This window comes from Sceloporus occidentalis, unplaced genomic scaffold (genome assembly GCF_023333645.1).
Source record: "Sceloporus occidentalis isolate IW3139 unplaced genomic scaffold, rSceOcc1.0.p SCAF_5, whole genome shotgun sequence".
Lineage (NCBI taxonomy): Eukaryota > Metazoa > Chordata > Lepidosauria > Squamata > Phrynosomatidae > Sceloporus > Sceloporus occidentalis.
Window position 1 is genome coordinate 38,316,391 of NW_028316985.1, and position 27,234 is coordinate 38,343,624.

The 27,234-nt window shown below is 40.0% G+C and overlaps 1 pseudogene; it reads left to right on the forward strand.

Annotated features, from left to right (window-relative positions):
• The first annotated feature begins 337 nt into the window (after window positions 1-337).
• LOC149312000 (cytochrome P450 2D15-like) lies at window positions 338-26,574 on the forward strand (annotated as a pseudogene).
• Window positions 26,575-27,234: the final 660 nt, after the last annotated feature.

The window sequence follows — 27,234 nt, forward strand, 5'->3', positions numbered from 1 at the left end:
ATAACTGTGCTTTACCTAACTTACTCATCTGACGTACACAATGAAGGAAAAGTAAATGAAATTTATGTACCTGCAAAGTACGCTTCTACATAGCCTGCACATAGCATTTTAAAACCTCTTAATTGAATTAAGTCCTGATGCAATCATTCATCAATTGCATTGCTAAAATACTGGCACCTCTATTGAGACAACCTTATTAATAGAGGGCCATAGTGCAGCAAGAATCTGAAGCATCAAAGAAAACAGGAGGGAGGAGAGTATAAAAGAGCATTAAAAGGTGGAACAAATGCAATCTGCTCCAGAAGAATTAGTAAGGAAGAAATAAAGTGGAAGGAAGATGGTTGGGATCCCAGCTCTTCTCTCTTGGCTGTGGAGTCAAATCTCACACTGTTGGAACAACTTCACAGTGCTGTTCATTTCTCTCATACTGCTTGCCCTTGCACTGCTGTTGGATTATGTGAAGCGGAGAAAGACATGTAGTCGCTATCCACCAGGACCTACTCCTCTGCCTTTCATTGGGAACTTGCTAGAGCTTGATACAAATGATCTACACAACTCTATTCTTCATGTAAGTATTGATTTACACAGTTTCCCAAGGAATACATGCTATAGAATGATGGCATTATTCAAGTCTTAAGAAATGACTTTTTTTAAAAAAGATGATGGGACATTTCCATAAAAGAAAATAAAAAAAGTTAAACTTTCATGACCTCAGACTTACAAATAGAATATGGCCTGTATTAGCTGCAACCAGCACTGAGGGCATTAAATGTTATGGAATATGACAGCTTTACCTTATCCAGGACTTGGGAAATGCTTGGACCTTTGAGGGTTGTATAGAAAAGATTAGAAGAACATGTCTTGCTACACAACAGCAATGTGATATTATAGGGAAAGTGTACTCTCTAGTAACCCAAAAAGGAGCACACCCAATCCAATGACAGATTGTTTACTAAAATGTAATTATTTAAAAGACAGGATATGTGCATAGATAGATAACTCAATTTAAACCTGCATTTTACTTTCTCCAATATAACTTATGAGCAGTATAAGCTTTTTTAGAAAATGGGAACACCAGTGTTCTGTGTTTGATCACAAGTCAAGTTGTTGATAAGTGTGGAATCTATCTATCTATCTATCTATCTATCTATCTATCTATCTAAGGTCAGAGAAACCTTGAAGAATAACATCTATTCCCCAAGGGATTTGTTTGGCTCCTTATCTATCACATGTGTGCCAGTGATTGTCCACAACTTTTGTAAGACAAGTTTCAATGCCCACACAAAATCACACAATGGATTTGTTGTAGCTTCTGCCACGTGCTCATCACAACATCTCTGCAGGGGTATCTTTTCTTCCAATACTACCCAAATGTTGTGAAATGTGTGGGGTATTTTTACCCGTTTAGATATATTACTGGCATTTTTCTTCCAGGGTTCAGTTACTCTGACCTTGAATTTTGAAATTTGTATTATCATTATATACTCATTTTTTTGCATTTGCATACTTTTTAGTGGGGTATTTATACCCTTTTAGAAATGATACTGGCTTTTCTACTCTAGGGTTTAGTTTGTTTATTTATTTATTTAGGGTTTAGTTTATTTAGTTTATCTTATTTCTTTATACAATTGCCTTTTTGTAACTGGAAGTGGGATACAGTTTATCCTGGCTATTCACATTTTTTGTTAGAACCCTTCGGTTTGTTTTGTTTTAGCTATATATCTTGGAGTTTTTGGTTGTAGGGACTTTGGTTGGTTTGGGGAAAATGCGGAACATCTTTAGCATGAGAATCAAAGGTCTCTTCCAGACTGGAAATGTATACTTGTTTAAGCCATACCATTTAATGTCACTTCTTGATGCCTCTTACTGTTTTGTGCCCTATTTTATTGCTGTCCAGGTTATTAAGACACATTTTAGTGTTAGTTGTGGGTGTGCTTCTGCCATGGATTATGACAGTGTGTGTGGTTGCTCCTTGCCCCTTCTCCATTTTGTCCCTGTACACAGTTCCTGTCTCTGTTGCCCTCTTGGAATTATTTATCAGTTAAAAATGACTTAAGAAGTAAAATGCTAAAGTTCTTTAAAAGTTTAGTGAAATATGGTCAGCCCTTCATATCCGCAGATTCTGCATTCTCGGATTCAACCATCCATAATTTGAAAATATTCCAAATTCCCCCATCCCCCCAAAAACCAAATCTTGATTTAGACATTTTATATAATGGACACAATTTTACTATGCCATTGTTTATAAAAAGACTTGAGTATCCATGGATTTTGGTATCCACAGGGGATTCTGGAACCAAACCCCAGTAGATACCAAGGGCCAGCTGTAAAAGGAATTTCTCCCTTCCTTTGCCTTTTCTCATCCCCTTTTCTCTCCCAGTCACTCTCTTTTCACAGTCAAGAGAGATAAGAAAGGGTAAAACATGCCCTTTTTAAAACCAGCATTGCTGCTACCAATGCATCCCTCCTTCAGAGCTAGTGATGTAAAGAATTCTTGTCACTATTAGAGTCCGTCCTTCTTATACATGGATTTTTTATACACAGATTCAAGCATCCATGGTTTGAAAATGTTCAAAAAAAGTATACATTTCAAATATCAAACCTTGATTTTCCATTTTTTATAATGGACACCATTTTGCTATGTCATTATATTTAATGAGACTTAAACATCCACGGATTTTGTTATCCACGAGGGATCTTGGAACCAAACCCCAGCATATAACAAGGGTCCACTGTAGTTAAATTATGAGATATTTATAGTGTTTTGTGGATTTTGCGGGCTATGAGGCTGTGTTCTACAAGAGTTTATTCTTAACATTTCACCAGCAGCTGTGGCTGGCATCTTCAGAAAATGCTGGAATGGAAGAGAGTGGGGTATATATATACTGTTGGTTGAGAGGAGGTGATTTGCATGTCAATCTGTGAAGAAGAAGATCTGACTGTGTTTCTGAATCATCTGAATAACATCCACCCAAACATCTAATTCATGATGGAAAAAGAACAGGAAGGAACATTGCCATACTTGGATGACCAGGGTATCCACAAACTGAACCAACAGTTGCGCCACACAGTATACAGAAAACCTATACACACAGATGGATATGTACACAAGAATTCCAACCATCACCCAGGACAAAAAAGAAGCACAATAACATTGGTAGACCAGGCAAAAAGGATCTGTGAACCCCTTTTCTAGAGAGATGAATTGTGAAGCACCTACACCGGGTTCTACAGGCTAACAAAATAACCAGCTCAGACATCAGAAGGGCTGCCAGACCCAGAAAAACCCAGAGGAGGGAAGACAAACAACCACCCAAAGGGAAGGTATGTTTACCATACATCAAAAGAATCAGAGACAGAATAGGGAAATTGGTGAGGAAATAAATGGTCTACAAACCAACCAAGAAAATCCAGCAAATGCTGCACTCAGCAAAGGACAAGAGAGATCCTCTCACAGCCACAGGAGTTTACCACACACTGTGCAGCTGTGGACAAGTCTACATAGAGACCACCAAACATAGTTTTCAAACACGAATCAAGGAACACAAGAGACACTGCAGACTGAGTCAGCCAGAAAAATCAGCAGTAGCAGAACATATGTATTATAAACCATCCTGAGCATAACATGCTGTTTGAAAACACTGAAATTCTGGACCATGACAACAATTATCGGGTCAGAATGCACAGGGAAGCCATTGAAATCCATAAACACCTGGACAATTTCAACAAGAAAGAAGAAACTCTTAAAGTAAATAGTTTGACTACCAGTCCAGAAAAACAGCAAAATCAGGACCCAACAAACACAAATGAAAACCACCCACGGTGAGGGGGATTCCTCAGCAGACACTGGATTATTAAGTAAATGGACACCCTGTAGGCCTTGACATTCAACCACAGAACAATACACAGATTAACATGCAAATCACCTCCTCTCAACCAACAGTATATATGCCACACTCTCTTCCATGCAAGCATTCTCTGAAGATGCCAGCCACAGCTGCTGGCAAAACATCAGGAATAAACTCTTCTAGAATATGGACTCAAAGCCCGCAAATCCACAAAAACCATGAAAGCCTTCAACTTTACATATGAGATATTTGCTTCTATAAGCTCATTAAAAAGGGGTAAATCATGGAGCTTCTTGATCAAGGAGTAAATTTTTAAAAAATCATTTGCAAGTGAAGTGAAGGGATGAGACCTTTGAAATGACAATTTGATGGACAGGACTGCATATTTTCCATAGACAAAGCAATCATTCAGACTTGGTGTTACCAAAAGATCTTACCAGAGGCTTACACTGGCTATGCCTTCTTGCTTTGTTATAATGAAGGCTGATGCTTGGCAAAGGGGAAATGTTGTGGTTTGCTTAATGGATGTAAAGAAAGCATTTTTAAAACTACAATTTATTTATTCATCTTTTATTTATTGTTTGTATATCCCTCTTTTCTCTCACTATAGGGATTCAAAGCTGCTATACACTTATGTGTGTTGTACTGTGTGCCTTTCAGTTGTTTCCAACTTATGGCAACCCTATCATGAGGTTTGCTTGGCAAGATTTCTTCAAAGGAGATTTCCCATTGCCTTCCCCTGAGGCTGAGAGCATGTGACCACCCAAGATCATACAGTGGGTTTCATGGCTGAATGGGAAATCGAACCCTAGTCTTGTAATTTAAGCTATAAGACCAAGACGCTAAGCACATCTATAGAAATGTGTGCTCTGGAAGCCAGGGTTTGAATCCCAGCCTAGCCATGTAAATCAGCTGGGTGACTTGGGCAGGTCACACTCTCTCAGCCTCAAGGGAAGCCACTGGCAAACCTCTCCTGAAGTTCTGAACCTGTCTTGCCAAGAAATGCCCTTAGGGTAGCTATAAGTCAGAAACAACTTGAAGGCATAAAACAAAATGTAACATCAACAAGAACATTTATATCCAAAAGATGAGAAATGAATCTAGAGATGCTGATTGACTGCAACTTCCTGGAGCCACTGCCTCCTTTGTACATAGGCCAGGAATGCTGGGAGCTGCAGTCCAACATATGCAACATTCCCAATTGACACAGGAACAATTGTCAGTATGAATTGTGAATACAAAACAGTCAAAATGCTTAATCCAGCATTTTATCTTCTCTTTATAATTCTTTGGATCCATTTCCCAAAAATCTACAAATTCACATCAAATTTAGATTCACATTAGGCAACCTTAATAAGTTTCTGGTTAGTCTCTGCTTTTGCCTTTCCCCAGCTCCTTCTTATCCTCATTATCTATCATTATTGATCTGCCACCATTGTGTGCTCCTAACATGTCCCATCACAATTCTTCCTGATTCCTGGGCTCACCTCATGCCTCCACCTCTCTTGCTCTTTGCTGCTGCAGCTCCTACCCATTTCCCTCACCTTTCAATAGCTCGTCCCTCTGCCCCTCACCAATCCTACCTCTTGCTTCTAGTGCCCGGCTACTGCATTTCTCACCCTCCCTCCCTTCCTTTCCACCCTCTCTTCCTTCTCCAAAGTCTCTCTTCCCTCCTACTCACTCTCTCAGCTCACCTTATGCAGTGCACACCTCCCTGGCTTCTTGTGGCATGTTGTTCACACTGTTCACTCTCTCATCTCTCCTACTTCTTCCTTCACCTCACTTCATGCCCTTACAGGGCACCCCATACTTGCTTCTTGCATGCCACTGCTCATACTGTTGGCTTTGCCATCTCTCTTACTCTCCCCTTGCTTCAATTCATGCCCTAATAGTTTACCTCTTGCTTGCTTCTTGAGCTCTGCCATTCTCCCTTACCTCACCTGGTGCCCTTGTGGTGTTATTTGCTTCTTGCACTCTGATGCTCACACCACTCATTCTCCTGTTTCTCCTCCTCCTAACTTCCCTTCACCTAACTCCATGATATGCCCCTCTCTGACTTGTTTCACAGTGATGCTTGCACCACTTGCTCTCCCTTCTCTCCTACTCCCTTCCTTCCCTCAGCTTGCAGCCTACTCTTGATAGCTTCTACCACACCACTTCTGACAACCACTATCTCTCCTGTCTCTTCTATTCCCAGTTTATTGCACAGTGTTTAATATAGCCAAGCAGTCATACTAAAGGACCCTCTAGGTGTCTGCAACCACATAAAAACTCCTCCATCTTCTCTCTCTCTCTCTCTCTCTCTCTCAAATAAAGAGTGCCTAGCTCTGCTGGACTCTCTCTTTACCTGAAATTCTCCTTTATGTAGCCAGGGCCTGGATCAGTAATGTATATGTTTTGCACATATCTTTCAATGTACATGCTAAATAAAGTAAAGGTTTTTTTTTTTTTTACTTAAGTAACTTACATACTGCCTATTTGCTTTATGTTGCCAAAGCTAATCTCAAAGAAACCAAGAGATTCCACTGCCTGAGAGAGTTTCTTCAGTAAGAGTCCATGAGTAAGGTCCAAAACATACTGCAGAAATAAACCAGTTTGAAATCACTTTAACAGCCAGTAGGGAAGCTGGAAAGAAAGACAAAGGATCTCAGATAAGGATTCAGACTAGAAGTATACTTAAGTTAGTACAGAGGAAACTGTGATAAGCCTTTCTCTCAAAATGGAGAGTGCCAGCTCTTATATTAATGTAACTCAGGGGCCATTCAGACTACCTTTTACCCTGGATCAGGAACCGAATTATCCATGTGAAGTTCATATTCGCCCCAAAACTTTCACAATCGAATCAGAAGCATGCACAACCGCTTCGGGGCAAATGCCCCTTAGCGCGGGTCTTTTCAACTCAGAGAAAAAGCCGTCTCTTTTGAAAAAAAACAGATTCGGCGAATATGAACTTGCCCCCAATCATGATTGGGTCAAGTTCATGGGAGGGGTTTAGGTCAGAGGGAGGGTAGAGGGCGAGCATTCCCTCCCCTTCATCAGTATGTGGTGTCCCATGGAATATGTGTCACTTCCCAATCAAAATATTTTATTTTCTTTTTAAAGTCACAATTACTCCAACAAAATTAACTGGACTCAGAATGATGGAGTGTTTCCAGATGAGCTTTTTCTGTCATTCATACTCTCTTTACACAATTATTACACAGAGTTTCTGAATATTGTTGTCATCCTTAATGAGTCGTCATGTCTTTCCCTACTGTTTTTCTCTTTTTTCCTTTTGTAAAATATCCATTAATAAGAGTGAAAAGAGATCAGCTGGTGTGGATAGGAAAATATGTGATTAAGGTATACAGTGACAGTTGTTGGCTTTAGAGAAGGAGGATGACATTTTTTTGAATGTCTCTCTCTCATATTTTAAATTAATCCTGAAAAATTAGTATTTGAAGAAGGATTCTAAGCTAAAAATGTATGTGGTCTTTTCAGTTTTATAGCATATACTATTATGCACAGTTCAGGCTTCTCTTGTTTTGTGCAATTTCCCTTTTGTATTTTAGACTAATTTCCTCCCCTGTTTTCTTCTTATAAATTATAGCTGGCAGAAAAGTTTGGACCCATCTTCTTAATCCAGCTTGGATGGCAAAACGTTGTCATTTTGAATGGGTTCCAGGTGATAAAGGAGGCACTGGGACCAAAAGCTGAGAACTTTATTGATCGACCATCATTGCCATTGTTGAGCTTGATGGGCCATGGAACGAAGTGTGAAGGCAAGTTTCCCTTATGTTGTGATAAACTCGATATATAGAAAAATGACTGATCAGTGTCAGAGAAACAAAAAGATAACTTAAAATTGGTCTTATCCTAACAAAATTTATAAGGCACATAGATAGTAATGGAGGAGGGTATTTTTTCTGTCCAGTAACCCATTATTGGGAAGGACTTTTACTGCAGATTAAAAATAAAATCATAGCTGTTAAAAATGTAACTATCCAGAACTAAGGGCCTCAACAGACTGGCATAAAGAGCTGGCATGGGGCAGAGCGGGGGTGTGACAAGCACACGCCAGCCACCCCAACTTCTCCCCCACACCAGCATGATGCCGTGTGCCCCATCACACGACAGGAGGCATCACAGCGTTCCTTTGGCGCAGACTGTACACATGCTGTGCCAAAGGAGCGCTGAAAAGCCACAGCGCCGGTGGCTGTGGTGACCTTTCCATGGTGCAAAAAGAAGCCGCTGGACCGTGGACCTGCCAGATTGTCTGTACAGCCCCTAACTAAAATGATCCTGTGACTTAAACAGAATATGTTTCTTCTACATATTAGCCACAGAGGAAGAGAAAAAGTGGGGGAAGAGGAAAAGCTGGGGAAAAGTCTACAGTGAAATGACCTAGAGGTAACAGAACAGTACAGACCCAATATTTTTCTGGATTTTCCCTACAGAATGACATATAGCCAATGTTAAAAATGGGCATTAGTCTGATGCCAAGCTTTCACAAATCAGGGCCTCATTCCCACTGGGTAAAAAAAGCGGCTTATTTCGCTGAGATTCTGACTTGGATTTTTTTTCCAAGTCGTAATCGAATCTGACCCATAGTTCCCATTAAAAACGGGTGCAAACAGACCTGGGTTGTTTTACCCTTGTTTTCATTCCCATTGGTATTTTCCCCATGATAATCTGAAGCAGGTTATTTTGCTCCCCGTTTCCATTGCCCTTCCGGAACCTCTTTTTTTTAAAGCAGCTGTCAATCAAGTGCCTAAGCGCTTGACGTCACAGCCAATCAGTCACTTAGGCGCTTTTCCCCTCTGGGAAAGAGAGAAGGAGCCTCTATTTGCCCAAAATCCCTTTGCGTCCAGGCTCTTCTGTGTCTTCCCATAGTTCCTCTAGAAGAGAGAAGGAGCCTCTATTCCCCCAAATCCCTTTGCCTCCCCCATTGCTCCCTGGGCTGTCTGGGGGGACAATCAAGCAGGCATGTAATACAAAGCCAATCTGCTGCTCAGGCAGAGGCAATAATAATAATAATAATAATAATAATAATAATAATAATAATAGTTAAAATGGTGTTCAATGGCTCTCCTCACACATCGGTCTATGAATGTGGAGCAGGGGGAGGTTGTAGGGGGCGTAATGTGTTTACTGCGTTTGGAGCTCAATATAGCGTGATCGCCTTATCCTGCTTCCTACTCCACCGGGGGAAAGGCTATGCGAATGGAAGAAAATGGCACCGGTAATGCAGGAAAGAGAACAAGTGGGTGACACCCCCAGGCCAGCCCCTTGAGCACTGCTCCTCCCATCCCCAAGTTTCCGAATCACACACCCTTTCATTCCCATTCATTTGCCCCGAATCAAACTCAGGAGGCACAGAAAAAAACCTCCAAAAATATGCACTCTTTTTAAACTGGTTTATCCACCACTGATTTGGGTTTTCCAAGGAAAAATTGAATACATGGGGATCAGATCCAAATTCCAATGGGAACCAAATTGGTGCAATGAGGATCGAACGCGCACTCAAATTGGAACGATGCACCCCTAATTCAATTTTTGATCCACATTATAACCCAGTGGGAATGGGGCCCTAGTTAGCATACCTGTGTGCCTCTAGAAACCTTCCACCCTTCATTGCTAGCCTGCCACCACCATGAACATCAACTCAAAATGGGGTTGTAGAAGCAAGACCTACATTGGACACTGTTAAGACTCTGAGCTTCCAGGACCAAATCTCATTCAAGTGAACCCAGAGCCTTATACACAATACCTGAAGAATAACATGATTTTGCAAAAAAGAAGGAGCTGTTTAACTCATTAAGGGGAAGATTAAATTATAAAAGAGAAGTGCTTTTTAACAGAAGGAGTGGAGGAGAGAGGAAAGAAGTGGAGGGAGGAGAGGAAATCACAGGCAGCAAGTGGATAGGTATGCAGATGGCTGAGATTGTAAAGGAACGGTTCCTCAACATTGCAGAAGGGGTAGCTTGGAGGGGGAAAGCTGTGAATCTTGTGGCAATTTAAGGACTAAAAAGTTTTATTTAGCCTGAGGTATTAGCACCTCACGTTACATCGTGGTAGATACAGTGCAGCATGTAGTCCTACTTTTGTGACTCCTGAAGCCCTCCACCAGTTGCTCATAACGCCTGCAACCATCCATTTTTAAAGAAACAATCTGTTGCTGTACTCCCACAAACACCCCAGAACTCCATACTACTCCATTTTCCTGTCATTTTTAAACCTCAGGACTCTTTGTAGCACTGTCTTAGCTTTCTGGAACTTCCTTGTTTCTCTACCCACTTCAGGAATTTAACTTGCGCCTTTCCAAAGATTCTTTCCTATTTTCCAGCTGTTTTATAAAATTGATTCCTAATATGTGAGGCATCTAAAAACAGGATTTTGCTAATGACTTATCATTGCTCTCCTTTAAAAAATTCCAGCAACCCAGAATTTTAACTTGAAACTGTGCACTGCAACTTGGACAAGAACAAAAATACTCTCAAATTTTCATGTGCCTTGCACAGAGTTGAAAACCTTGTGGGGTCCATCAGCCAGTTTCCTCCCAACCCCTCTCCTGGCTGTTTTGAGAGGGACTGCAGAGGAAAATGGGAAAGAGCTCCCTTTGGTATAGCTCTTAAGATTCCTGGGGTAAGAAACAGGGAGAAGAAGAGGCCCCATGGATCCTTTTATTAAGTGTTAAGTATTAAGGATGGTCCTTGGTTAGGAATGTAAAATCTCAATTATTCTTTCACCATATGCAAGAATAGATAATAGCTCTAATTTTCTTCTAACTGCAGGAGAAAACAAATATTTTGATGACATTCTCCCAATTTCCAAGTATCCTGAAGTGTTCTAAAGAATTATTTTCACACTTTGAGGAGTAAAACATACATTTCCTGCACAGTTTCTTGTGCAGAAAAAATGTTCTCCTGTTCAAATTTTTGTGGATGGAAAAAGTGTAGGTGTGTGTCTGTGTGAGTCAGTATCATGTAGTGGTTTGAGCAGTAGACTACAGCTCTAGACACCAGAATATAAGATGTATACAAAACATAAATGAATTCAGTGTTTAGGTTTCTGTCCCATCACCAAGATAGCTCAGTATGTACATGCAAATATTTCATAATCCAAAAAAACACTTCCGGTTCCAAGTATTTTGGATAAAGAAGACTCAACTTGCTGAGAGAAACCTGCACAACCCTATTCTGTTATTTATTTTGAGGGAAAATAAAAAATTTTCTGGAAACCCATTTTTGACATGGGAAACAATAGATAATATATTTCCACAGCCATCCCTACATTGGGTACACTTTACCTGTTGCCAAATAAAATGTAAGAAACGTTCAAGTAACATAGCAAAGCTTCTGGAAAATTCTTTCTTTCTTTCTTTTGAACCTAAATGACAAGTATAGAGATAGATAGGGAGGTGATCTAGTAGCTTTTATGATGTTATTTAAAGGTACCCTAAGAGTTCAGTAGGACAGCTGTCATCTTTTAACTACGTCAGCAGTAGCAATATGACTGATAGATATCACAAGGAATGACAAGTGTCAGTGGATGACTACTGCTCTCATTAGCTCAAAAGGTTAGGAGAATCCATTCAGAATTTTGGTGAAATCTTAAAATAAAAATATATAGCATATTAGAACAATACATGGGGACGGTTTGCAAAAGAATGCTTAATGAAATTATTTTATATCCCTTAGGAATCTTCCTGGCAACATGTGAAAATGGCTGGAGGGAACAGAGGAGATTCTGTCTCTCCACTCTGAAAAATTTAGGGATGGGGAAGAAAACACTTGGAAAGACAGTGGGTGAAGAAGCTATGTATTTGTGTGCTGAGTTCAAATCTCAAGAAGGTACAACTTATTCTTGTGGACAAGGAGAAAACTTGGGGTGGATATAAGAAAGAGATGCAGCTCTTACCTATGCTGGTAATAGGTGAAGAAACTTTAATTGTAATTTTGAGTCATTGTGAACAAAAAAGGTGTAACATACATGAGATTATATAGATAACAGAAGAAACTGGAAAATGACAAAAGAGAGAGTTTTAAAGCAATATTGAGAAAGTTCATGAGTTTCATAATTTTAGAGGTGAAAGTCCAAGTGTTGCCTCTGGTAATGGAGGGGCACACTCCCTCCTTTATTTCCTGGTGGAACAGGCTCAGAGGCCCCTACACAAATTATCTTTGAGTAACTGTCATTACCATAGTAGATAATCCTAAATCCAGGCATATTGAATAAAGAAGACCCACAGAAACTTTAACAGGAAGAGAGAGACCTGAGCATATTCCCTTCAAGTGGGAAAGAGAATAAACTGCAGGTTCCTAAGCCTAGGTGTTTATTATTTGATAGTATGTTTTTGTGTGTTTTCAATAAGAATGTATACCCTCTATACAGACAATAAAGAACTTATTCTTTGAGCATCCCCTATCCCTCATCTCCTCAATCCAATCAGATTAGCTTACTTGCAAAATTAGCTTACTGTTCACCGCTATGATCTCTGGAATAGCGGTATATAAATAAAAATTAACAATAACAGATGGAGGAAGAAGTGGAGAACTTCAACTGCAGCTGGTTCCCCAGCCCAGTCCAATGCCCAGCCAGGTGCCCAAATAATTCCCCACTGATCTGGAAAGGAAAAGGACGAGGATTTGGTACTGCAGCATTACCAGAGTCCGCAAGAATGGCACAGTAGCCCTGGTGGCACAGTGGTTAAATGCCGGTAGTGCAGTCACTCACTCACAAACCACAAGGTTGTGAGTTCAGTCTCAGCCAGGAGCTCAGGGTCGACTCAGCCTAGCATCCTTCTGAGGCCACTAAAATGAGTACCCAGCTTATTGGGGACAATTAGCTTACAATTGTAAACTGCTTACAGACTGTTTAGTGTGGTATGAAGCGGTATATAAATGAAGCTGCTATTGCTATCCTCACAGTGAGCCAGCAGCTTCCTCAATGCTTTGCTTTGAGTCTTAAGAGTAAGGCTGTGTGGGAAGTGTAGGGCTGTCCAGGGAAACCACCTAGGTTGCAGCCTAATAAATTTCCCTGGTTAGACCTGTGCTTCACATATTGCTTGGTTCCTCAGACACAGAGTCAGGCATTCAGGAAGCTAGCAAGACTTGGACTATTGTCATCTCTGCCACCTACCTCTTGGAACTGGATGGGAAAACATGGGATGTTGTGGGAGGGTGGTGGTGGTGGTAGTTGACAGCCCATAGGAAGCTGCCACCACTTCCAAATTCTGCCTCTGGAGATTTTCATGTATAGGTTAACAGCAGCTCTCCAGAAAAGCAAGGACTCTGTCAGGGCAGGGTTGTAGGGTGTCAATTTTGTGACACTGTTGGCTAAGACAGTTTCCTCACAGAGATTAATGACAGGTCTGGCCCTGTGTAACAAATTCCAAAGCCAGTCTCAGATCTTCTGCTGATCCCTTTAGACTTTCTTCTTTTCTCAGGATTCTTCCCCCTGTGAGGACTGGAAATCTTTAATGAGGCAGCCTCCTTGCATGAGGCATTGCATTCTGTTGCTGGCCTGTTATTCCTCTGGTACTCCCAACAGCAGTACTATTTCAGTGAGGCTATGAATCTGCTCTGGGTTTTCATCCAGATTTCTATAAGGTATCCAAAGCGTTGAACCCTATCCTCAAAATAGATTAAGTGTCTCGGATATGTCTTTTAAAGTTCAGGCAAAAATTCAGCACAGGTTTATTGTCTCACAGACTAGCAATCTCCTAGTTGTCACTGGTGGCCCCTGCCACCTCCTTTGAGGGTCTTGAACCCTGAGTAAACATTCTCCCTCTGACTTAGGTGCAGAACTAACCCTCCTAGCTCTTTGATTTCTTCTCTTCCTTGTTGGCGTCTTGGTCACTGTTTGATGCTGAATTTTGATGAAACTTTCCTCTTGTCTGTGGTCTCCTCCAAAGGCCTTGCTTATCTGTATACAAAGTAAGGGCAAGGACATTCTTCATGGCTTTCCCAGGATTTGTCTTCAGAGCTAAAAGCTGCCTCATACATAAAATGCTATAGGTACCTCCTGCTCCCTGTCTGGAATGCAGAATATGAGTCACATTGCACTAGTCTTCATAGAACAGTGTTGCTGACTGTGAAGTAAATACAGTGGTTGACCAAGTGTACTATAGCAAAAGCTTTGTGTCAGGTGTTTATTATTTAGCTATTTGCAGGGGGGAGTAGCAATTAAAAGTCATACCATGTTTCAGATTAGAAGAGCTGAATTTTGCAGTTTCCATCATCTAGAAACCATCTAGAGACTTTGTAAGTTTCTTTGGGGACTTTTAAAAATCTTTATTGGTGTGTTGTTGCTTTTTTTCCTCATTAACTCACTACATATGCAGAACAACATTAAAGATTTCAGTTCCATAAGAAGAAACCACATGACATGCTTTGCTTATAGAGTTGCACCATTCACACATACCCCAAATCAAAAAGGACTATATTTTTTAAAGTTAATATCTGTGACAGTATTGAAGGACATTTAAGCCAATGCTTTCTGATTTGGATTGTTGCTGTTGTTGTTGAGACAATACCTACATAACACGTGTTTGATAACAAGCAGGAGAAGGAGGAGAAGTATAGTGATAGCAAAACTCTAATATTTTCATTGTTCTTGTACCTCCAATAGGTTTTCCTTTTGACCCGCATGACCTCATCTACAATGCAGTTGGCAATATTATCTGTATACTAACATTTGGTTATCGCTTTGAATACCACAATAAAAACTACCTGAAGCTTATGCGTTTAATTGAAGAGATCATGAAGGGAGCAACCAAAATCTTGCCTCAGGTATCTTCATGAGTTTGATTGGAGATTAAAGAGGATTAGCTATCTGGGATTTGGCTGGGAAACACACAAGACTTCAAGGTCCCCAAGATCTCTCTGAGTCAGCCTTTCAGTTGCAGCTAAAGCCTAGTTCTTTGTAAAAGATTTTGGGGTCCTGGGGACTTGGCCCTAAAAAAGTAATGATTCTCACCACTGAGTTTCTCTCTGCAAAGGTACGAAACACAAGCACCACAGGTGACATTCATTTCAAGACAGGTTGCAGTTTGGTTAGATGCTTTTGATCAGAAAACCACTATAGATTTTTTTTAAAAAGTTTACATGTAGACTCTTTAGCCTGGTTCATCTTTTTCTACAGCTTAGACATTAGTACGTAGTAGTAATAGTTGTATTCTCATCCACAACAACAACACAGATAATATTGATATTTGTGTTGGTGAAGAACAGGTTGAGGAATGAAGATAAAATTAGATACAATTTCAGACATGTTACATAAGGGCATTCTTATAAAGATTGAAGAGGTGATCATTTAGAAACTTTTTGACACAATGCAATTTCAATTCAAGTAAAATATCTTATTAATAAAGCGCTTTGATTTCAAAATGTACTCATGAATCTTTCTTCTTTGATTATTACTGCACCAGATTATTTCTACCATATCCTGGTTATCCTATATTCCTGGACCTCAACAAAAATTTAAGAAAGACTGTCATGATTTCTGTACTATTGTAAAAGAGATTGTGAATGAACATAAAAAAAACAGAGATCCCACCATTCCAAGAGATTTCGTTGATGCATTTTTGGAGGAGATAGAAAAGGTAGGAAAGTTTTTATGGACAAAGAATGTCTGAATATGTTTTATAACTTTTTTAAAAAAATTAGCAAATTATTGATGAAAGAGTTTTGCTGTTCAGTTGAATTATATGACTCTCAATCTGCTGAACCATCTTCTTAGTATGAGCAACAGAATCCATTTCTCCTCCTCACCCCCATTCCAATTATAATATAAAATGTTATTCAAACAAGTTAAGTAGATTGCAGTCTAATTTTTAACATGAATGTGAGTCGTATAATTCTGTCTTATATTGGAAGCTTAGCAGGGTCGCTCCTGGTTAATACTTGGATGGGAGACTGCCAATGAATACTAGGTGCTATAGATTGTATTTCAGAGGAAATAATTGGCAAAACCACCTCTGAATATTCCTTGCCTAAGAAAACCCTTTGGAATTCATGGGGTTGCCATAAGTTGACAGGCGACTTGAAGGTACATACACACATGTGTGTCACTAACAGGATGCAAGTCAGTGTGTCCCAGAGATCTGTTCACATGGCCAGTTTTAAAATTTTCCATGGTCCAAGACACCAATTTCTTAAGATACTATCCCCAAGCATGGTTTCTTCTGAACTCTTTTCAGTTACATTGAATGCTGTAATGGTTTAAGCCGGGTTTCCCCTGTTGCTCAAACTTGATACCAATGTCTGTATTGATCTAGTTGTATATGATTGAATGAAAGTTTGACTAGACTTCCCTTAACCTCCTTCAGTCAACACTCTGAGTGTCTGGATACAGAGCAGCAGATTCCCATTCATACTTCATCTTTACATTCCTGGTTGAGTCACTAATGAACCAGGCTAGGGAACGTTTCACACCCAGCTTTCTATATGTCTTCATCTTGACATAGGATTGCCATTTGATATAGGGTCCCAAGATTGTCCTGGAAAACCTGGAAAATCCCAGATTGGAGGAACTAAAAAATATCCCTGCCAGCTGGGCCAGTCGAAGCAGTAAATCCTGGATTTCTCCTTCATCACAGGCTGATAAGTAGGTTAAAATGTGGCAGTGGCAATGAAGTAGAAAACAGTGCAAGAAGACTGGCATTGATGGGAGCCTCATCTGGTTGCTACTGCAGAGGCATAGTATTGCCACATTTTTGGATTTCTTCCCCCCTTACCCTGACAGGCCAGAAAGTAGGAAAGGAGGCAAGCAGAGATGCCCTTGTGTTGTGTGGTGGTTGTGTTGGCGGTTTAAACCTAGGGCTAGGCAGCATGGTGGAACTTCGCATTGAAGCAGCTTTGAGACAGTAAGAGGAGACTCTTTATTCTCTGGGGCTGCTTGCAACCTTTCCTCTCTTCACACCAGCTTTGGGGGTGGGGGAGAAGAAGAAAAGAGCTCTTTGGCCTGTTACAGACTGCCAAAATAAAGCTGCTTCCGGTCTCTTTGGAGGTATGCTGTTTAAATGATGCATGCATCCTAAGAATCCGGAAGCTGCACAAAAGCTGCACTCCAGTGCTTAGGAATGGAGTGTGGCTTTGGCGCGACCTCCAGACTCTTAGGACCCATGCATCATTTAAATAGCATGCCTCCAAAGAGACCCAAAGCAGCTTTATTTTGGCAGTCTGTAACAGGCCTTAGTTTGTTACTGATACTGATGTTGAAACATAATGTAGAAAATGTGTAATGATTAATGTGTTGAATTTGCATAACCAGAATGCAAATTAATAATATTCTGCTTTGGTCAGCACATGGCAGCTGGCACCTTTCTAGATCTTTCTAGCTATCACCGAACCATGACACTAAAATCATTATTGCATGGCTTTCCCTCCTGATTTAGGCACAATCTGAGACCGTGTAAAAATTACTGTGAGCTACTGTACTTTGCAGCTTCTCCCTACAGCATGGAAAACTGAAAGTATTTGTTCTAATTTTCTAATATGTCTGTATATTTTTCAGGGGCAAATGTGTTTTATTGACACTCAAGGCAACACTGTAAATCTGAAAAATAATCTGATCCCCACCCCCAAACATTTAATGTATCTTGTGTTTACTGTGAAAGTGTATGTATTATTCAGAGACCTCCATGTTCACAAGAAGATTAGCTCATTCTGTTGCTGGCTTTTAATATTCATTATTGTAATTCTGACACATTCATAGTTTTTCAAGTATAAAGGAATGTACTTTTTTGCATACTGAATTGATAGCACAAGCCCTCAGATATAAACCTACTGTTTCCAAGTATTTCCCCAAGTTGAAACCAACAAGACAGAACAACAGTAAAGCAACACGCAGGGCTTTAACTAAACAATAAAGACATGGAACAGCAGTACCTAATAGATGCCAGTATTACACGCATACAGAATAAATATGGAATCAATTTGTTTTTAAAAATTGATCCATTACCAATAGTTTGTTAAGTTTTGAAGAATTATTTAAATGGAACAGCACTACTTAGTAGCTGGATGTGGTAATCATATACAGGGTTTCAAAATAATTTTCAAAACCATTGTTTTAATAGTTGTAATACAAATGGTGTTAATAGTTTGAGTAATATTAATATGCCATGATACTTTAATTAGTTCTTTTGGGGAGAAATTGAGGGTGGACATTTTTGGTAATTCTAATTGCTTTTTTAAAAATTAAAACGATGCCTTATAAACAATTGATGAATTGTTTTTCATAAAATTAAATATATATATATATATATATATATATATATATATATATATATATATTAATAGTAATATGATAATGCTAGTACAAGCATTTCAAAGTTCTGCTTCTAGAATTAATGTTTAAATATGAATAAATTAATTCCAAAAGTTCTCTCTCTCTCTTTCTCTCTCTTTCATTTCTTTCTTTTGGTTACATTTTCTTTCCTCTTACCTTGCCACAGTCATAAATACATAGCATTATCTTACAAACATTAAGCAGTATTGGATGACTTACACTATCATTACCAATTTTTTTAATTTCCTTCAGGCTAAAGGAAACCCAAAGACCAGTTTCAATGAACAAAACCTTACTCAAATTCTTCTCGACCTCTTTGCCGCTGGTAGTGTAACCACAGCTTCTACCCTACTCTGGGGTCTTCTTGCCATGGACCTTCATCCTGAGGTTCAGAGTGAGTAACCATCTTTGAGGGAAATGGTATCCTACCCAAGACATTAATGTATGTGTCTGTTGTGTGCTTTCAAGTCATTTCTGATTTATGGTGACCCTAAGGCAACCCTATCATAGGGTTTTCTTGGCAAGATTTGTTCAGAGGAGGTTTGCCATTGCCTTCCTCTGAGGCTGAGAGAGTGCAGCTCGTTCAAGGCCACCCAGTGGATTTCATGGCTAAGCAGGGATTGAACCCTGGTCTCCAAAGTCGTAGTCTGACTGCAAACCACACTGCCACACTGGCTAACATTCACATTCATGACATGGATATATCATCCATATTTGTCTTCTATAACTTTGAGGTTGAAGTCTAGGGAAGTCCCTGTCAAAAATTTTAAATAAAATTCTGAAACGACAGACCACACAGTTAGGGAATGCTATTTCAGTTATTATTATTATTATTTTTAAATCACTACCACAAAAATAAAACCTTTGCCTTATAGAAATTGAGTAGGTTGGTTCATATGGCATAGAAATGGAATTGACACCACTACTAGAGACATGTGAAATCAACAAAAATAAGGTGTTTATTAAGGGAATTCTGTACATTATGAACAAGAATGTCACTTTGCCTTTCCTGCCCAAAAGAGTTGGCATAGCTTCCATTTACTTAGATTGGTCCCAGCCACACTCTCATCAAGACACTGCAGCATTTGGTATGTACAGTACTTTGAAGCCATTTTGTTGTGCACCATATGTTCCAGATCATTCTTTTGTGAGCACAGCTTGGGTTGCTTTTTAGAAAGATGGTGATCTGCATGGCTGCTCTTCCTGCTCTGAGCTCTCATGGCCTAGGCAACTAAGGACATTATTGCACTGCTCTTGCCCATCTTTTCCTCCCACACCAGACACGGGATATAAACCTTAATTATTAATATGCAGATTTTGTCACACACCTCAGTGCCCAGGCAGGAAGCATCCCATACCCAATCCGTACTTCTTCTGCACCTTGGAAAGAACAGAAAAATCCCATTCTTTCAAAAAGTGTGTGAGAAGTCCAGATCAGGTATGGGATGCCCGGATTGGGCACAGGATGCCTCCTGCCTAGGTACAGAGGTGTGCAATAAAATATGCATATTAAAGTCTACATCCCATGTCTAGTGCAGGAGAAAAGGGTAGTGCAATAATCTCCTAAAACAAGTGGCATGCAAGGTATGATTTGGGGTTGTACTGCCTGGCTGACCAAAGAGAAAAAGGCAAAGCAGCACCACTCCAGCCACACCCCACATCATGTGGAATGAAAGGACTTGTTGTTGTGTACCAAATGCTCAGAGTTGCTCTGTTGGGACAGGGTGACCAGATGTCATAACTGCAAAGGAGTACATGGCACTGCAAAATGCAGGACATTCAAGTAAAAGGTAGGACATTATCAAATAGAAGCTAAAACCACAAATATAAATTTAGTTCACATGGTTTATTTACACTTACATTATATATACTGTATTTTATTATGTACTCAACCATATTTTTTGATGAACTTATCCTTTTTAAAATGCCATGCTAGCTTGGAATATACTTATAGAACTCTGAGCAAAACAAATGCTTAACATTATACTTTATTAGCAACAAACTTTTGACTTCAGTCTACATTTCTACACCACCTTCAGGGGAAAAAAACACACTCACTTTCTCCCCTTTTCTTTTGTCTCTCAGATGCAGTTTTTCTGCAGTCATTAGGATATATTGCTGAAGGCTAAAGGTTTTGGTCGTGTTTATTGCTTGAGGAAAACTAACAAGCCCTTTGAAGTAGTGGGGTAATAAATATGTCGAGCTACCTCTTGCTTGTCCAACAGGTTTTATGGCTCAAACAGTGGACAATTTGGCATTCCTCCCAGACCATCCACCCACCCCCCAGGAAATGTAGGACATGCCTGGGGAAAGGAGGACTTCTCGTCACCTTATGTTGGGAGTGCAATTGGAGCTCACTTTCACTGTTTCAAGGATACAGTCTTTTCTAATGACTCATGCTTCCTCATAATATGTCCAAAGTATGACAACCTCAGTTTGGTCATCTTGGCTTCCAGGGAGGGTTCAGGTTTCATTTATTTGAGGACCCATTTGTCTTTTTGGCTGTTCATGGTATCCTCAGCACTCTTCTCCAGCACCATATATCAAATGAATTGATTTTCTTCTCATCCACTTCCTTCACTGTCCAGCTCTCGCATCCATAAATAGTGATGGGGAATACAATGACTTGGATGATTTTAACTTTAGTGCTCAGTTATATATCTTGTAAAATTAAATATTCCATAAAGTGATTCCATTCTACATCTTACAATTGGAAACAATCAGAGCAGGCCCTAGGGAAAATGGAAACAAATATTTTCCCCTTCCACCTCTCATTTCCCATCTCTGGGCCTTTGTATCTTTAATACTGCTTTAACTGAAAGAGTGAAAGTCAAAAACACTCCATTCTAAGCTGCTTAGAGGATGGATGGATGGATGGATGGATGGATGGATGGATGGACGGACTATATAGATAAAATATTGGAGTCCTACATGTTTCTACTAAGGAGTAAACCATATTGGTTCTATAGTGCTTATTCCAAGGTCAGAGAGAATAGCATCACAGCCTAATAATACTAAATGGATTAACATTTTCAGAAAGAGTTCATGAAGAAATCGATACAGTCATTGGCAGAGTAAAATCACCCACAATGGAGGACCGGTCAAATATGCCTTATACTACAGCTGTGATCCATGAAATTCAGCGTTGGGCTGATATTGTACCAGTTACATTTCCTTATATGACACATAAAGATACTGAGGTTGGCGGGTTTGTCATCCCTAAGGTACAGTCCTTGAAAGATACCTTTCTGTTTTTTTAAAAAAATGTACAGTTGCTACATCACAGTTTGACTATTCCCATAGGCTTGATGCTTGCAGTGAAACAGAGACCACATTCAACTAAATTTCCTGACTGTGTCAAATAAAAAAGTTTACAATTCATTTGGAATATTTTAGTTCTGCATCAATTACAAGAGATGTTGATGTCACTTAAATCTCTGATTCCTTTGAAGTGTTATAGGATATGGGGAGAGCTCAGTCAGTTGTTTTCAACCAAGACGCATCACAGAGAGCTCATATATCTGATAGCTAGATGAATAGATAGATAGATTTCTGTTCCACCATTTAGTGGAATGCTGTATTGCATTTGCAATGTGGCATAAAAGAATGCAGAAAGATAAACAGAAAGTTCAGTGAAAAAAACCCAGCAGGAACAGCAAAAAGAATTCAGAATAAATGTCTTCTCTTTTGAAAGGCTGAAGGAAAAGAGTTATGCTTCTTCTCCTGGGGACAGAGTCCAAATAGCAATGAAAATCAATTCAGTTGGACCTGACAGTGTCCCTGAAAGCATCCATTTCACATATCTCAACACTCCTTCTATTATCAGTCTGTATGTTTTCAAGGCATGTAGGGTATTTTAGAGAAATAAAATGTACACAAAACAATGTGCATATTTTAAATTTTACAATTTTTTTAAAAATACAAACAAATACATTTTAGTGAATAGGGGAAATATGTAACGGTATGGTAATGTTCATAAATCAATTTGTCACTTTAGGAAATATTTATTTGAGATGCAAATGAATTTCCATGCCAAAAAAGTTTTCCACAAAATTTTACAACTTCTTAAGAATGAGAAGAAAATACAGGCAGGATTTGGAAGAATGCAGGAAAAAATGGGACTGTGAGTTTTTCACATTCCATGCTTTTTTTATTTATTGGTTTTTTTCCTACTGAAAAGACGTTCCTCTCCAACCTCAGATACCATGGGACGTACTTATTCTACTTTTTAAAGTCTGGACTGTTTTAGGACAAGAGAGGATTTTTTTCAAACAAAAAGTAAACCAGAAATCGACTTCCATTTTATTTCCCAGCTTAAATTCAATACCAAGTCAGCAGAAAATAATGCCCAGCCTGTGCAGGTCTGTTTCCATCCCCTACTTATGTCTTTTTAAAAACTGTATGCAAAGGTCTATCCCAGCCTTTCCCAGACTTTGGTCTTCCAGGTGTTTTGGACTTCAACTCCCAGAAGTCCAATCCAGCTTGGCCAGCAATCAGGAATTCTGGCAGCTTGAAGTCCAAAACATCTGGGGGATGAAAGCTTGGAAACACTGGTCTGTTCTCTAACCTTTGTACCCATTCAAAGCCTCCTCAATGCAGCTGTCAAGTCTCAGGAGGGGCCAGAGTTGCCACTGCTTCTTACCAGGAGAAGAGGGTATGGGGTATGGGAAAAACCAGCTCAGCTCAGCTCAGAAAGGGAAGAAAATGGTAGTGTGCCCACAGTCAGAGCACACACCACAATGAGACCTCAGAGGTTCCAGGTGCTAATCCATTGGGCTTGTACCATGGTGGTTATGGACTACCAAAAAAAACCAAAACCCTTTTTACACTGCAATATTAAAATAACCAAAACAAGATACTGCACTGGAAAAGCAATGTGTTAGCTAAAGGAGATCATGCAGCCAAAAGCTCTTAAAAATGAGTACAGCATATGCAAATCATATACCTGTGGCATCTGAGTATTACAGGAAATGTGGGGTATAAATCATCCTCATATCCTAATAGCATCCTGACATCCTAAAAGCCACTACAAACTTAAGTAAAATAATCCAACCTTAATAATGTGATTTCAGTGGAATTTCTCTCAATTGAAAGAGTATTGGATTGCACTTCTAAGTATAAAATAATCATTACAATAGACTTATTGTGGACAAAGTATTCAGGATAGAAGAACTGTAATAAACAAAAAGATGCAATGGTGCAAAAGAAATGCTGCCCCTCCCACTTGTGCGAAAGCTCTGAGCATGATAGAAGTTTAGTTTCCAATGTAAGGGGTGGGCGGAAATTCAGTTGTGCCTATTCATGAGGTCAATTGCATATGTGTGTTCTATTGGAGTGTTGAACAGGAGTAAGAAATTTATTTAAAATTTAATTTAATGCAAATAGATTTTCAGTTTGAGAGCTTACGTAGGCACACAATGGGAGGCAACACAGGAAAAACAGACAGCCCTTCCCTTTTAAAGTGATACATTGATTAGATTACATTGTGACAAAAGAAGTATTGGATAATATCACCACACAATTCTAATCTTTTTGTTTCTATCCCATATCAGGAGACCATAGTCACCACTCATTTGTCTGCTGTGCTGAAGGATGAAACCATATGGGAGAAGCCACATGAATTTTACCCAGAGCATTTCCTGGATGCAGATGGACAGTTTCTCAAGCGTGAGGCTTTCCTGCCTTTCTCTGCAGGTAAATGCAAAAGGAGGATGGTTGGGATACATTGTCCTGTCATCACAATGGACTAGCAGGCAGGGTACTGGGAGTTCAGAAGTCAAAGGAGCCAGCAGAATCCAACATCAAGCAGTCCAAAGGTCAGGAGCACAGTTCACACTAGCAGAAAACAAGGTCAAGGAACAGTCCAAGGTCCATAAATTGTAAAGTCGGGTCTCACCATAATGTAGGCTTCAGAAAGAAATCAAGTTTGTTTCCAACAATTGGAGGGGGAAAGCCCATGCCTTATAAAGAACACCAACTCAGCCCTATCCTCCTTGTAGCCCATATTTCAGGAGGATGCTTCCTTGCATGTAGCTTCTTCTGTGGGGGAGGGACTGGGTCTACTCTAGACCCTGAAGCCTTCTCCTTTCTTGGGGTGTTATCTTTCCTACCTCCTGTTCCTGTGGATCACTCAAGTGCCTGTCAGACTGAGATGGCTGTGGAAAGTCAGTTTCATCTGCGGAATCCGAACTTCCAGGAGGGGGGTAGATGTGTGGATTTGCTTCATTTTCAGAAGCTGAACTCTCAAGGAGGGGCATACGTCAAGAGAGCATGAAACTGATACTGTTGCCCTATGAGCCTGAAGAGACAGGCCAAAAAAAGCCAGCTTTCGTGTGGCTTGGGGGGTGTGGTGATTAGATGATGCACCCTCCAAGATGTACATAAGATGTGCCAGAGCTGCACCCAGGCCGGGAAAACTCTGGCCAAAAAGGAGCAGTTTTTTCCTACTCCAATTTGGGCCTGAGACAGAGGGTGTCCTCAGGACCGCAGTGTGTTGTTGCCGCCGTCCTGAGGCATCTTGGGCAGGGGTGGGGGCTTGGGTCTAAACCACCACCCCCCAGGTCCAACACCCAGGACAGAACCCCCAGGTGCTGAGACAAGTGATCTGAAAACATAAGTATTTACATTCGCCTTTCCAAGCTTTTTCCATACAAGAAGCAAACTGCACTAAAAATAAACAGACATATCAGATTGTTTGTCACATGATGTGTGCTTTTGGTTGTGTTTATCTAGTGTCCATTCTTGTAATCCTAAACTAAATCCAATTGTTAGTCCCAATTAGAATGGACCCATTAAATGAATGGGATTTGTTAAACCAGTTCCAGTATCAGTTCCTTCTATTAAATGGCTCTAGTCTATTTGGGATTAATAATTGGGTAAATTCCATGTAAATCAACTGAATTCAGTCTTGATCACAAAAATCACCTGAACTGTGGGTTTATTGTTATACACAAAATGCAGAATTTTGGCTGACCTGAACTGATTGTAGCATAGTCATTTACATGATAATCTTAGCACATATTGCAAAGTCTGGTAGTTATGTCCTGATATTTGTTGGAAGTCAAATTCAGCCAAGAATTTAATGTTCAACAAATTCTTCTCTTCCCTGGCAGTCAATTTCACTGTCCAAAAGGTAGAAGAAGCAACAAAGGGATCAACTGTTTTAGATCTGATCCTAACCAACAGAGATGACCTGGTTAATGGGGTGAAAGTGGCAAGATCCTTAGGTACTGGGGGTGATCCCATGCTCAGGAATAGTAAAAGAGAAGGGAATTTTGAATGGATGGTAGTTTTTCAAAAGGGGAATCCTGAAGACACAATTTCAAACAGTTCCAAGGTGTCTCAAGAAACCAGGATGGATTACTAAAGAACTTTCAACTGAGTTAAATTTTAAAAGGAACATATATAAGAAATGGAAAAGGGGGAAAGTCTCCAAAGAGGAATTCAAACAGGTAGCAAGCACGTATAAGAGTAAAGTGAGAAAAGCTAAAGCACAGAATGATCTCAGGCTTGCTAGAGAGGTTAAGAATGATTAAAAGGGCTTTTGGGGGGGTCTACCTGTAGCAAAAGGAAGAAGAAGGAAATGGTAGGGCCATTGTGTGTAGAAGACTGCACAATGCTAACAGGGGACAGAGAAAAGGCAGAACTACTCAATAACTACTTTGGTTCAGTTTTCTCAGAAAAGGAAAAGGGTGCTGAACCTGAGGATCATGGAGGAGATGATGCAGTAGAGGAAATACAGCACAGAATAAGTAAAAAAGTAGTACCGGAATTCCTGGTTAGCCTAAATAAATTTAAGTCTCCAGGACCAGATGACCTACATCCAAAGGTATTGAAAGAACTGGCTAATGTAATATTGGAGCCATTGGCAATAATCTTTGAGAACTCCTGGAGAACAGATGTCCCAGCAGATTGGAGGAGGGCAAATGCGCCGTGCCATTTGGACGTGGTGTGTGAGTCATGTCATCATTACGCACACTGTGTGGACAGCACTTTGTAACGATGGCGCCCCCCACATGTACTAGGGTTAGGCAGCATGTGGTTGGTGTGTGCTCCCTAACCCTAGTATTGCTGGGAATGTGCCGCTTTATGGCGGTGTGTACTGGCCCTTTCTTAATATTGATGTCAGGCTAACATGGTGGTAATTGTTTGGCTCCTCTTTTTTCCCTTTTTGAAGATGGGGACAACATTTGCCCTCCTCCAATCTGCACGGTGAATTCTTTGGTGTTATTTCTTTTGCTGTACTGCATATAATATTTAACTTCCTTTTTCCATAGGCCACCATGTATGCATTGGAGAATCGTTGGCTAAAATGGAGATTTTCATCTTCTTCATTACTCTCATGCAACATTTCACTTTTTGCATTCCTGAAAACTCTCCTAGACCCTCAGAGAAAAGAATATTTGCCCTAGTAGCCAGCCCATTGCCATTTCAGATCTGTGCATTTCCCAGATAATACCTGAGTTCCTGTGAGGCTGGACACAGCAGAACATTTCTGCACATGGAACTCCACTACAGCTCCCCTATCACCATCTCCAGAACTCACCATGTCACTTCACTCTGATAGCCCACCACCAGCCATTCCATTCTTGGTGGAGAATGGGGAGGATCAGAGGAGCATGTGGCTATGTCCTCATAGCTAGACTCAGACCAAGGACATCTTATGCTGAGATCCACAAGAGTTTTATTGAAATCTGAGCAGATGATGTCATCAGGTTGTATCTGGCTATAGGAAGAGACCCAGAAGCTTCTGATCACCTTTGCTTTCCAGGCTCTACTGCTGACATCAGCCTAGATTCTAATCTCATTAGAAACAGCTTGCTTTAAAACCAATTGGCAACTGCTTATAATGGGGATAGCCCTTCAAATATTCAGCTAGATAGTAATTTCAATCAGGACATTTCTGTATGAAATTACTTTTCCTGGAGTATATCTCTTTCATTGGTTAGAGTGTAACCCACATCAGTTATGATTTACCAGAGCCTGGAATGTTAATTATGAAAATTAATTGATCAATGGTGGTTGTTAGCTGTGGCAAGAGTGATTGGTTGCCTCCAACAACAATATTTGAGATTGTTGTGTTTATGAAATAATTTTCAATTAATTTGTTCTATGA